Source organism: Microcaecilia unicolor, chromosome 11, assembly GCF_901765095.1.
Source record: "Microcaecilia unicolor chromosome 11, aMicUni1.1, whole genome shotgun sequence".
NCBI classification, from domain to species: Eukaryota; Metazoa; Chordata; class Amphibia; order Gymnophiona; family Siphonopidae; genus Microcaecilia; species Microcaecilia unicolor.
The window spans coordinates 70,196,682-70,210,947 of NC_044041.1; the positions used below are offsets into that span (position 1 = coordinate 70,196,682).

General features: G+C 45.1%; 1 protein-coding gene across 2 annotated transcripts in view; it reads right to left on the bottom strand.

Moving 5' to 3' along the window:
- ARID3A (AT-rich interaction domain 3A) overlaps window positions 1-13,363 on the bottom strand; it is a 138,733-nt gene extending 125,370 nt beyond the window's left edge. The window contains exon 1 of one of the 2 annotated variants that reach the window (XM_030219437.1): window positions 13,296-13,363. The gene's annotated coding sequence lies outside the window, so the exon portion shown is untranslated. Of the gene's footprint in view, window positions 1-13,290 lie in introns of both variants that reach the window. The other variant, XM_030219438.1, reaches the window with a different exon arrangement.
- Between the last annotated feature and the right edge of the window lie 903 nt (window positions 13,364-14,266).

Consider the following 14,266-nt stretch of genomic DNA (forward strand, 5'->3'; position numbering starts at 1 on the left):
ATTTACTATCACAACCCCTAGGCCTGACCCCCTGACATTCAAACTCAACAATGATGATCACCCCAACACAATCCTTCCTAGAACTATCCCATAAATGATATAACACTTTGAAAACTGCACTCCTTACCTGCTAATTCTTTCAGCTCATGTGCTGCCAGGACCTAGTGTCTTACTTAGACTGTTAGCTGCTCTTTGCTGTTTCCCACCACCACCACCAAGAGTCGATGCCTTAAATGGCTACCTAGTTGGCCCCGATGATTTCTCATGCAGCCCCAGGCCCCATCAGGGGAGGCAGGAGGAGGGCACAGCAGCACACTGCTGCCATACACTCTTAATTAGCTGTACCTTTTCCGGTTTTGTAGAAGATTAAAACAAACCTATGTACTTAGCTCTGAAAAATGACCACGAGGAACAGTTTTCCTCCACTCTGGGTGAATGTTTTTCAAGTAGGGCCCCACTTTTTGGCTCTGCTCTTCAGCTTCTATTCAGTTACGCAAATAAGGGCCTTCAACCTCCGCAGACCATTTCTGCCTCCGTTCTCTGCTAAACCCTTCTCAGAGGGTGAGCAAGCCTGGGATCTAACAAGTTTTTGACATTCTTCAGGTTTATTCTTTCACTAGGAGAGCAGATCTGCCTCAAAATAGTCAACAACCTAATGTACGTTACAATCCAATCTGTTACTCAGGAACCTTCACACAATGCCATAATGTATTCTTCTTTACCATATATGTATGCACATGATGTATATATACACCATGAACTGCTCCATGTATGTTATGTTACATGTCTGTTACCATGTATGTATACACCTTAACGCAATAGTGTTTGCAATGCTGTTACCCGGAAATGGCAACCGCCATTACGGCAAATGTAAGCCACATTGAGCCTGCAAATTGGTGGGAAAATGTGGGATACAAATGCTACAAATAATAATAATAATAATAATAAATAGCAGGAAGGAGAGAAACCAAGCTCCTAAGCCACAAGTGCCCTAGTTTCAGAAGTGTTATAAATGTGAATAAACCTTATGCACGTCTAGCTCTATTCCACCCTGAGGACAGTCAGAGCTGGTGCTCACGCTTCCAGTAGTTCTGTATAGGAGTCAATACAAGGCAAACCTTTCAAATTTCATTTTCCCTCATTGTCTTACATGGCAAAGCAACACCTGTATTTACACATTTTGGGAAATGGTGAGCACTCTGCTTGTAAGTCTGGCACAAAATTATCAGAGCTCCAGGCTACACACAGACACCTTTTGATTATTATCGAACTGTTTAACCCTAAGAATGGAGTTGCTGCCAGTGCCACCTAGGATGGACATGCACCTGGCCAAGTATCTCAAACACAGAAGTAGAATGTGCTTTGTCTTCCCAGTTCCCTCCAGTGCTCTGCTATTCAAAATTAGAAACAGCCAAGGTAGGAGCTGGCCCTGTCTGCAAGTGACAGCTTCCCCACTCAATTTAAGTTAACCCCTGGTGTGTCAGTAATGAAGCCTCCAGAAGCACCCAGTGCTGGAGAACAGAGATTCTTCAAGGACAAGCAGGATGCGTCAGCCACATAGGTGACATCATCCGACAGCTCCCATTAGATGGAAACGCTCTCCAATAGCTCAGAGAGATTTTTTAAAAATCCCTCTGAGCATGTGCAGTAGATGCCCCTGCTGTGCGAGTATGGGCAACTCCACTTTCTGCCTCAGTTTAAAGTTTTCCGCCATTCCCAACAGTTGGATTTTTCAGCTGTCCACCAACAAACTTTTAATCAACGTGCTCACGAACTTACACCATTGAGGAACAACCTTCAGGATCCTAACACCTGGATGTGGGCACCCACATGAAGGTTTCAGACGCACGAGGTGTATGTCCAAGATCTAGGACTATTAGACCTTGTCCTGCCTGTTTGCTCTATGGCATGTGTCAGCACACAGATGCACACTGTTCCTGCATGAAGCGGTACGGAACCCTACACCGGCAACGACAACTCTTCCTGCTGCTCCAAGACCAAGCCTTCTGGTGCCCCCTGAAGTCCACAAGACCCTACCAGCCCCCTCCCCCCAAATGCACATACAATCTTACTCTTACTGGATGGAGTTCCCTGCCTTAGCCCCAGATTGTCTCTTCAAGCACTCAGACACCAGGAACCCAGAAAGGGTCCCACCCTGAGCAGAGGACACATCCAGGAGGACCCCTACTGTTCAACTACCAAGACCCCAGAAATGGTCCCGTACTGAGCGGAGGACATATTGGGGTGCCTGGCCACACCTGCTCAATGGTTCAGCCGCCGGAACTCAAAAGTCCTCTCCTGAATGGAGGACACATCAGAGGGCCTGACCGCATCCGAGTGCCTGTTAAGTACTAACTCACCCCTTTATGCCATACAGGCCTGACCACCATCCTCATCAATGCAGAGCACAAAGGCCACGCCCACTGACATCCATGCCAACCTTCCTGGCCTCCTCTACTTGCTCCCACTGACGTCACTGTTGCACGCCTGCAGGCCCCACCCATCCATGCGCTACAGGCACAGGAGCTGGACAGGCCTGTAACATCGGGTTCTTAGGTATTTTCATGGAGCCGACACTTTTCAACAGACCTGATAATGCTGATTGCCTCCTCCATCCCAGTGCTGCCTTCATCCGGCCCCACTCACCACACAGCCTCCAGCACCGATAGTGGGCGTGGTATTACGACACTTCTGCCCCGGTACCACCCCCATCAACAGGAAGCATTATCTTGCGTCAGCATGCAGCTCGCACCCACCATGCCGACATACTAGTCTTTAGACCTCTCCCCTGAATGATGCTCCAGGACAAAAATGAGGAATATATAAACCCTAGAACAGGGAAATAGCTGCAGTTGGTTGCTAAATGCCACTGGCTTTGACCTGGAGCAGAGAAAAGAAATCATTAAGGTGAGGCTACTGCTTGAAACTGCTCTGTAGCAAGGGCTACATGTATTAACAGTAAAACTGTGGTTTCCTGACTAATGTCCTCACACAGGTAGACCCCCCCCCCCCCCCCCCCCCCAGCCATCACTTCAACACCGGCACTGTGTCTCTGCACGCTATCTTTCTAACCTACTCCAGGTCACCATCCAACTTCTGTACAGACCTTTTCCATCACCAATGGGCTTGTGAAAAACTATTGGCCCAGATCCTACATCTGCCACAATCATACAGAGGTTCTTCTGCTGAGGGAGACACTGGAACCATCAATCATGCAGGGGCCATTCCTTAGACACTACAATCTTTTCCAGACAACTTGTGACTCCACCACCTATTGACAGGGGAGCTTGGGGTCTATAAAAAAAAAATCCCTACTCTGGGTATAGCCTTTCTCCACCATAGGTGCCAGCTCGGGGTGGGGAGGGGTACCATAGCACCCCCAATATTAGACTCCTTAATCGTTTCCACAGAAATGTTATATCCACAGGGCTTTGGCAACAACCACCACCTCTATGGTCAAAACAGAGATGTCTACATGAAGCTAAAGTTGCCGAGTCAAGCAAGATGGGGTACTTAAGCAAGCCTCTTACGTGCCTTTAGTCAAATCACCATATTCCACAAACAACTACAACACACCCACAGTTGAGGACCATATTAAAAACAAATTTTTTTTTTAAGATACTCTGGAGCTCACAGATTACCTTTGGCCCTCTTGTGAGGACCTTCACTCACAACCACACCTGGAAAAAAAATCTCTTCATTGTGCATGCCTTGGACCCCTAGAGTGAATTAACATCTGGGCCACCATCCGGCCCCCATGTCACTCCGAGGATGAGGGAGCGCACCCTAACATCCTCCATGCGACCTCTCCTGCAACCTACCAAGGTACAGCTTACAGCCCTCACCGTGCCCTAGTCTGATCTCACCACAACACTGTCCAAGCATTGTACACATGACTGGGACTCAGAGGAAACAGTGCACCCCAAAGAGAAGCATCGCTAAAATTGTGCTCAACAACTTTCTACCTGCCAGTACTTGTGACCTGAACTGACCACTGTTGAAATAGGACTCCATTCGGTTCCACCATGGCAAGGCTGGTGTACTCACATTCTTTCAGACTCCGTTACATCCACAGAGTGGAAGAATAGGTAAGGGTGGGAGACACTGAGCTCAGAACCAGAGCTGCCAAGGTTCAATCCCAATAATATTCTTGGGGACCCTGGACAGACCAATTAACTCACACCCCTCTGGTATAACCTTAGATCAAATGGATTTCTTTCATTATTCCTTACTAATGACCTTCACTAGCCTCCCTGCCTCATCACTCCCAGAGATGACGCTACTCTGAGGGCACTTCTACCATCTCAAGACATTGTACTATCTCCTGGGAGACATCCAACATGGTGTTTCACACATCCTTTAACAGCTGGTAAGCAACAACACTACCTCCATCTCTACGCACTCTCCCACAGTTCACAGACTGTGCTGTTTGCCCGAGAAAACCAATCAAGTGCGAAGATCAGGAACCAGCCTGACATTCAAGACATACGACAAATAAAATGTCATGTGTATGCAAACGTACAAGTCCTCTGATGAACCAGCTACACACTAGTGCTTTAACTGCGCCTCAACCTTTATCTTCCTTCCATCAAGGGAATGTCATCTCCACAGCAGTATATACACCCCCTTCAGAGAGAAACCTCTTGAAGGGACCCTCCCTACCTAGCTCCTCAGTCAAGCTTTTGGGAAAAGGAGCCTAGTGTTGTAGAACTATAGACTCAGGCTCAGTGAAGCCAGAGCTCAAGTCATCAGGCTCATACCCCTGATTTCCTACTTAACTCACAATGCCTCCTCTTGATCCAAGAACTGATATCTTTGGCACACCAAACCCTGGCACACAATTTCCTGGTCAGAATGTGTCCCTACAATGGTACAGACTACCCTGCTCTGCCTCCAATCATCGGAGACACCAGTCAACTGGTCTCCCAAACTAACCAATTACTATTTACTTGTTAACTTAGATTGTGAGCCTAGTGTTGTAGAACTATAGGCTCAGGCTCAGTGAAGCCAGAGCTCAAGTCATCAGGCTCATACCCCTGATTTCCTACTTAACTCACAATGCCTCCTCTTGATCCAAGAACTGATATCTTTGGCACACCAAACCCTGGCACACAATTTCCTGGTCAGAATGTGTCCCTACAATGGTACAGACTACCCTGCTCTGCCTCCAATCATCGGCGACACCAGTCAACTGGTCTCCCAAACTAACCAATTACTATTTACTTGTTAACTTAGATTGTGAGCCCTCCTGGGACAGAGAAATATACAGAGTACCTGAATGTAACTCACCTTGAGCTACTACTGAAAAAGGTGTGAGCAAAATCTAAATAAATAAAAAATAACAAAATAAGTCACCAGTGCTTAAAAGACAGATCTACCATAGGACTCCCAGGATGCACAATGTCTCTACACAAACTAGACCCATGCTGCATCTTGAGGGGACATACATCCGACAAAAACAAAATAATAATAAAACAGGGTCAAGGGGGACTATACAAGCCCTGTGAGACCAGGCCCTGCTCCATGCTCTCAGACGGTCATTTGACTGCCCAATGGGCTCTTGCTGCTCTTCCCGACTGGGTTCTTTCCCAATATCCACATCGGGCCCCACTATGGTCACCCCCAATTTGCCCATTATTGAACTCTGCCCTCTGCATTTCAGTCTACATCATCTCTAAAAGGGGGAGGGGGTAGAGATTATTAATACCTAAGCTTTGGTCACTAATACCAAAGTTCAGAGTCAACTGGCCAGGAGTCCTACATAGCAAACATAATGGATGATATTCTCCTACTGGAAGGGAGGTGAAAGTTACTGGATAACTTGGTTCAGGCTGGATCCTCAGACGTTTAGCGGAGATTGGGTGGCAGAGCCGGTGGGGAAGGCAGGGCTAGTGCTGGGCAGACTTCTACGATCTGTGCCCTGAAAATGGCAGATACAAATCAAGGTAAGGTATACACAAAAAGTAGCACATATGAGTTTATCTTGTTGGGCAGACTGGATGGACTGTGCAGGTCTTTCTCTGCCATCATCTACTATGTTACTATGTATGTTACTATAAAGCCGGCACAGCTTTCTTTACGGGCCCTAGCCCAAATCCCTTGCCTTTGAATTGATTTAAACAATGTTTCACACCCTTTACCCTGATACTACCGAAAAGGTGTGAGCAAAATCTAAAAAAAAATAATAATAATGACTGGTTAATTGGTTAAGCAAACTGCCTGACCCACTCTGGCAAAACAGGGGCCTTTTGCAGGCCAACTCTCTACTGCACCCCAATTACATTTCATGGAGGACAGTATTGCCACAACTTCCAGGGTTTGTGGTATACGAGCCCTTCCTCCTGAGAAATATGTCTAAACTATGGCTCAACTGCAAGTCCAGTCTTCAACACAGGGGGAGGGGGAAAGGTTGAGCCCAAATACTTGGTTTTATATAGCTGGATACACACACACTAGTTAAACACACCTCTTTGAATAATTAGATTATCTTCATCCTTCTGTTGTGAAAACATTAAAAGCCCCATTTTACTCAATGGTTAATGCATCTTTACAGGAGGGCGGAGGGCATTACGCCATTGGTTTTGAAACTGGCAGCTGTGAAGCCTTTGCTTAAAAATTCAAAACTCAATCAGACACAAATTGACAATTATAGTCCAATTTCTTCATTACCTTTTTTTGCAAAATTGATTGAACATGCTGTGTTTCAACAACTTGATGAATTTTTACAGCAGTATGAAATTTAAGATCAACATCAACTTGGGTTCCGAAAGAACCATGACACTGAAACATTATTAATATCTTTGATAGACAGTGTCTGGATAGCTTTTGATAAGGGTACTATGTTTTTCTTAGTTACCCTGGATATCTCTGCAGCTTTTGATACTATTGATCATTCTATTTTGTTGAATCGATTACAATCGGTTGGATTATCCGGCTTTGTATTAAGCTGGTTTAAATCTTTTTTGAAAGACAGGATGTTCTGTGTTCGAAGGAACAGAAAAATCGGAGTCTCTTGTCTGTTTGACAGGTGTTCCACAAGGCTCATGTCTTTCAGCTGTGTTATTTAATCTTTTTCTTTTACCTTTATGTACATTATTTAGATATTTGGGGGTACAATACAAGTTGTATGCTGATGAGATAGAGTTTGTACTGCCTGTCGAGAACTCTTTTGAAGATACTTTTGTTAAATTTAGATTTTACCTTTCAAAAATATTGCAATGGATGGAGGGAAATCATTTGAAATTGAACATTTCAAAAACTCAGATTCTTTTCCTCTCTGGTACAAAAGAGGTAAATTGTCCTAAGATTTTTAACAATGACTCTGCTAATATCCCTACTGCCCATCAGATTAGAAATTTGGGGGTGCAACTTGACACTACCAGGTTGTAAACATAATAGCAAAGGTAATTTATAAATTAAGAATTGTACAGCGTATTAGATCACTGGTATCAGTCGAAAACTTTCATAAAATTGTTCAGTCTGTAGTTTGTCCACTGTTAGATTACTGTAATGATTTGCTAATGGGGATTACCAGTAACATGGTGAAGGCGCTACAAGTAGTTCAGAATGCTATAGCCCGAGTGATTAAAGGAGGCTCTCGTTATGATCATGTTACTCCAATCTTTAAATCACTGCATTGGCTCCCTGTAAAATTTTGCATTCAATTAAAACTTTTATTGCTTGTTTTCAAAAGATTGAATGGCAATATTTCACCAACTCTTAGTGCCACTCCAAGATATCAACCTACTCGCTCTCTGAGATCATCTCAGAAACAGCTACTTGACGTGCCTTCGGTTCATCAGGTTTATTTAGGAGAATATAGATCATCCATTTTCTACATCAAAGGTCCGAAATTATGGAATGCTTTACCCATTGCACTTTGTTCAATACAAAATATGGACCAGTTTAAAAAAAGCATTGAAAAAAACTCATTTATTTCTTCAGGCTTCTGGCTCCTCTGAAGTATAAATTATTTTAATACCATGTAAATTTTAATCTACTGTATGTTTGAATTGTAGAGTTTTTTTGTATAGTTTGTTGTGTAAACAAATAACTTTTATTGCTTTGTTTTAGACTTTTAAAGATATAGCAGGTTATAAATAAAGATGTATTATTATTACTTCCATGCCCTTCAGTAGCAGTTGAGTCGCTGATGCACTGAGAAACACCTCAGTGAAGATCATATGCTTAGATACATCAAAGATGTTTGTGGTGTAAAGGGGCAATATGTTTGCACACTGACTATACAACAGGATAGCATCCATGTCAGAACACAGAAAAAACCCAGGCACTTCCCATCATGCTCAGTTCCAAAACCCTAATATCCCTTACGCTACCTCCTACCTAGCACCACCATCATGCTCCCTCTGCTCTCATTCTGACTACTAAGATTCTGTGACTACCCTTGAGAGGAAATAGCTCCCCACCAGCTTTTAACCCCTCAGGACCACTTCAACCACATACCACGCCCCTCCAGAGCTCTTCAGTTCTCCGAGCTCCTCATTCACAGTCCCCCTACACTCATTACTATCACTCATTCCTGTTGTGTCCTCTCAGAGGTGTGGGTACCTGTTCGGTAATCATGATTATGGGTTATCGTCATTTAGACTACAAAGCTGTTTCACTTCTTACGGTACCACTACCAGGGGCTGTGATTGTTATACATACTGGGAGCCTATACTTCTGCCAGGTACTTGTATGACGGCTGTGCTTAGCATTTAGAGAGAACCCATTCCAACCATGTGCAGCTGACAGCTTCAATTTTCCTAATGCAGCAAATCAGCACCAGCAAAACACTGTACTATCCTCCAGAGATTACAAAGTCCAGCAAAGCCTCTTTTAGAAGAGTGAAGACGACATTTCCTTTTGAAGTTTTGCTTAACCCTGAATATTTTCAGCAAAAAAGACAGATGGGGACGCCTGGACGCTGGTACTGCACAGAGACTAAGTGGCCCTACCTAATTGGACATTTTCTTTTTATTGAAGGGAAACATAGCTGTTGTAATACTGACTCAGACTTGAAGAGCGAGAGCTTTTGCAGTATGGTAGGGCTGCAAAGCAAAGGTGAGGACAGAGAACAGGAGCACAGTCCATGGGCCCACTGGGTCAATACCAGCAGACTAAACTCCCCAGGAATATACCAGGCCAGAGCCAGCAGAGACCCATCTAGTGGGACTGCAAAATTAGAAGGTGGGTGTCAAATGTTTGAACAACCTTACTCATTTTGATAACCATATGTAGGGGCACCAGAATACCTTTGGTCAGAAGGGCCAAACAAATCTCTGGCCCTGCTCCCAACTCTCTAGTTGCCAATGCCGTGTTAGGAAAAATAGTGACAGGACCATGGCTCCAGCGGTCCACCCCATTCCACTGCCTACAGCCATTTGCATTATTGCAGGTCTGTGATGAAACACATGGGGGGGGGGGGGGGAGGACATTGGAGGAGTAAAGGGGGTTTAAAGCAGAGGCGTAGCTAGATAACTTTAACGCATTACCACTTTATCTATTATTCTCAATGTGTTCTCTTTATACCTGTTTGCTTAATTTTATTTTGGCATTCATGTTCTCTATGTAATACTGCTTGCATATCTCACTCTGGAATGGCGATTGTCATGACAGAACAATGTAAGCCACACTGAGCCTGCAAATAGGTGGGAAAATGTGGGATACAAATGCAACAAATAAATAAATAGGGTGCAAGGGAAACGGATGCTCCCCCAAACAGATTTTAAATAAAATGGCGCCTATGCGGATCAGCCCTTCAGCTACACACCGATGCCTATTTTACAAAAGGTCTGCTTCTCCCGACATCAAAACCTGGCTACACTTCCAGTTTGAAGGTGGCTCTAAGTACAAGATTTCGTATGAGCAGCAGTGATTAACAGCTGCATCAGATTTTCAGAAGAGTGAAAATGCACAGAATGAATCAGCACGGGGCTCATCACAAAAACTGTTAATAAGCTACAGACGGGGGGGGGGGGGGGGGGGGGCATTGCTAGTCCTAAGAAGCAGCGACTAACAGATTTTGGGTGTACTGAGAAGATATGGAATGGAAACAAAGGGTTAAAAGATTACACCTTCATATTTATATCAAAGCTTAGATGGCTGTAATTTGGTTGTTATGGCAGGTGAAGCTCTGACTGCCTTGTTGGTCAGACTAGACGGACCATGTAACTATGTTATTTTGGTTCAAAGACGTGTGGAGAAGCAGGGCTGTGGAGTTGGTAAAATTGTACTGACTCCTATTCCAGATTTAAAAAAAAAAGCAGCTTACAAACATATGATACATATTTGAAGTTTGAACAAAAAATATACAAGTATAAAATGATAAACTTATTATGTGCTCTATTAGCCTCAATTTTGAACAAAGAAATATCCTGTTTCTGTAATTAATCAAATTTCTCTTAGATTTACTGTATATAGTAGGAGTTGAAGGTTTGGTGTACTGACTACAAAGCCCTGGCGAGAAAGAGCTGATGTTGGGTTTCATGTGAGAACTTGCACATGCTCATTTTCCCCAAAGTGGAAGACAACAGGGCAGACTGGATCTGCCATCATTTAGTAACAAAAGGGACTTTTTACTAAGCAGCGTTAAAAGGTGGCCTGCACTATCACTAGCGTGTGGGTTTCCCCGTACACCGAGGCCACTTTTAGCATAGATGTAAAGTGGCTGATTTTTTCATTCCTTCAATGAATGGCAACAAGCTAATTTCCCCAATTAGTATGTGAGCCCTTACCAACACCTATTTGCTAGGCAGTAAGGACTCTAGCGCTAACCGTGTGCTAATCGGTTGGTGAACGGGAATGTAGCTGCGCTACTGATTAGCGCTGGGCAGGCCTACTTTCCACTCCCTAAACATGCCCCCAGAGCTAAAAAAATACAGAGAGGAGTATTTTCAAAGCACTTAGACTTAACCTATGGAACTTTAGTCTAAGTGCTTTGAAAATAATAACATAAGCCCCAATGTACTTTTTAACATGTGAGAAGCGTGTGCAGATGCCAAAACTACCACAGGATGCCTACACACACCATGGTAGTGAACTTTCCCATACGGTAAGCACACATTAGTACTTACTGCCACTTAGTAAAAGGACCCCAAAGTTAGCAGGCTGCTCCTGTTAGTGTGAAATCAGCAATGATTAAAAGTTGATTTTTTCCAGATACAAATCCTGGTGTGGGTGGTTTTATTTTTTTTTTTTTTTAGAAGTCACATGCACTGTAGACTCAGGTTCCATACAGATTCCTTCCTCTGAGACCACAGCCCTGGAGCAACACCAACATCAAGAGTCACCAGGGCTAAATCTTTTCTGCACCAGTACATGGCAACCACTCACACACAGGACTGCTGCTTCTCCCTGGCTAAAATCCCATCTAGAAGTGGAAACGGACTGGGCCAGAAAACCAGAGATCTGAAAGTAGGCCAGTCTTAACCGTAGGACTTCCTTTAAATTAAAAGGCCAATATTATCGGAGATCAAAATCTATACCCTGCTGACACAAAAAGGCAGGTGCTTATAGTAAGCTAAAAAACACATGCAATGGCAGCCTGGGAAGCATCTTGTTCACTTTTGATGGGCAGCGCTATTATACTGTGGAATTTAGCTCAAGGCAGGCACCCAACAAACTGGTTTCAGTTTACCACAGAGCACCTGGCAAGGCCAAAATGTTTGGCCTGAAAATAAACGTTTGCTTCAGCTTTTCAGGTCTGTTGTGAGCACCGATTAGACAGGTCTGTACTGGATGTGGCCAGCACACCATGCTCATTTTATAACCAACAGCAGACAGGGCATTCAATGGTGCCACGATCCGGAGAAAACAAGCAGGGAGAGAGACTGAAGACAGTGGAAATTATCTAATCAAAACAAGCACTGACCAATGTAAGTGGGTGGCACATCAGCCACAAAGCAGCTCACAGTTACTTAGAGAAATGTAAACAAGGACTAGAGCAGCCAAGCTCCCTCACTTTAAGAGTTCACAACCTGCAAGAGCCCCAGAGATGAAGCAGTCAACAAATGTGGGTAATATGGAAAAGAAAATGTGAACAGGAATGCAGTTCCTCTCACTTTTTTTTTTATGTGGTAGGGAGCACTGCAGGCATCTTATCAGTTGATGGTGTAATCCACCTCTGGGGTACAAACTGGCAGCACTTATGTACGTGACTGCCGTAAGCAGAGATAAATTTACAAAGCAAAAGAAACTCTGAAAGCCCCTTCCCCACAAAGCCACAAAGTTCTCAATATTCAAGAGTCTTAAGTGCTCCCCACTGCACTGACAGGGGAAGGGGGCCTCAACAGATCCCCCCCATTGTTTGTGTGATGTATACCAGCGCAGAAACGGTGGAGGGGTGAGGATTATTTCAACTTCAAAACACCGGGTAAACAGCGATCAAAGCTCAGAAGAGACAAGAGGGGAGCAAATTCTAAGACTTCGTAGGCAGCCACGAGGAAGAGCAAGCCAGCCCCTTAAATTTATTTTGGACGGGTGGAAGTCGGGTAGTGCTAGTGCTCTCCTGAAGAGCACAATACAACACTGAAATGCGTTTCCGTTGGAAGGAATCCCTCAGGGGAGCGGGTGCTTTCCTCACAGTCATCGTTTAATACAAACCCACTACATTACTGGCACCTGTCCCCACACAGGAGGGAGGGGAGGCTGTCACTGAGGTCCAATCACCACCTTTAATGCGCTTCTCTTTTCCCCCTCCCTCAAGGAGATGCGAGTGGGGAGCTATCCGGAAAGCAGCATGGGCATTGCAGGGAGCTCTAGTGCCCCCACATATCATCTCCCCAGTTTACAAACTACTCCAGCGATCCTCTCTTCCACCATGGCCAAGTTAACACATACCCTCCCACCCTCAGCAACTGCCTTGTCCATGGCCAGAGGCTACCACCCCTAGTTCCAGGTTCACGCCGTCGCCCCCAGGAAAGCAATAATGACAGGTACCGCTCCTGTTCCGCAAACTGCCCCAGCAACCCCTCTTTTCATACTGAGTAGTAACATACACGCCCTCCCCACACTCGCAGAGTAATGACAGATATCTCCCTCCCCAATTCCGCAAACTGCCCCAGCGACTCCTCTTTTAAGGCTAAGTAATAATATTCCCCCCCCCCCGGAGGGCAATAATGACAAGTACATCCCTCTACAAACAGCCCCAGAGATCCCCCTTGTATGCTCAGACAGTAATGAGAGATCTGCCCCCTCCCCCAGCCCCGAGCATGTCCTTCCAGCAGCACGTATTACGCAACGCGCGGTAATGAAGGGGCAAAGAGCCAAGGTCTACCCGCAGTCCAGCACCTTACCACCAACAGCCGCCGTTCGGTTCCCTCAGGCCCCAGATCTTTAATCTGCTGCTCTTTGATTGACTGTGGCGCTGGGTGTAATGCGCCCCTCCCCCTGCCCCGCCAGCGCCGCGCGCCCATTGGCCAGTCACATGCAGATTCCTGGGCAGTGAATCAGGGCGCGCCGGGGAGCGTCTGCAAAGAGCTCTGCAATTAGGAAACGTTTGCCAACAAATATATATAACTATAATCTTAGAGGTACTGGCCGGGGTCATCTGAACTGCGCAAACAAGAAGTGTCTGGAAAGAGACTCCAGCCAGGGAAAGGAATAGGATTTCAATGTACCGCCTTACTGAGGTTACAATCAAAGCAGTTTACACATTGTATACAGGTGCTTATTTTGTACCTAGGGCAATGGAGGGTTAAGTGATTTGCCCAGAAGTCACAAGGAACAGCGGAATTGAAGTGAATTCAGTTTCTCTGGTTCTCAGGCCACTGCGCTAACCACTAGGCTACTACACCACAGCAGCCGCGGGGAGTAAGGGCAAATTGCTCTGCTATCAGACCGGGCCGTAAAGAGCCACCACCAGCCAGAAAGCACCGGCAAAGAGCTTTGCAATCATAGAGCAAAGAGACACCTGCCAAGGAACGTCCGCATAAAATTTTGATGTGCCTGCTAAGAGCTCTGCAACTAGGAAGAGTCTGAAAAAAAGAGACACCAGCAAATGAGTGCTATCAAACAGACAACAGAGCACCTACAAAGAGATATCAACCAGGGAACGTCTGGAAAGAGCTCTTCACTCAGAGAACGTTTGCAAAAAGCAATAACTGCAAAGAGACACTGGCCAGAGAGTGTCTGTAAAGAGGTGTACAAACAAGAAGTGTCTACAATGAGAAAACAAGCCAGGAAGTAGCTGCACAGTGTTCTGCAACCAAAGAGCATTTACAAAGAGACATCTCTCAAGGCATATACATATACATAGTAAATGAAG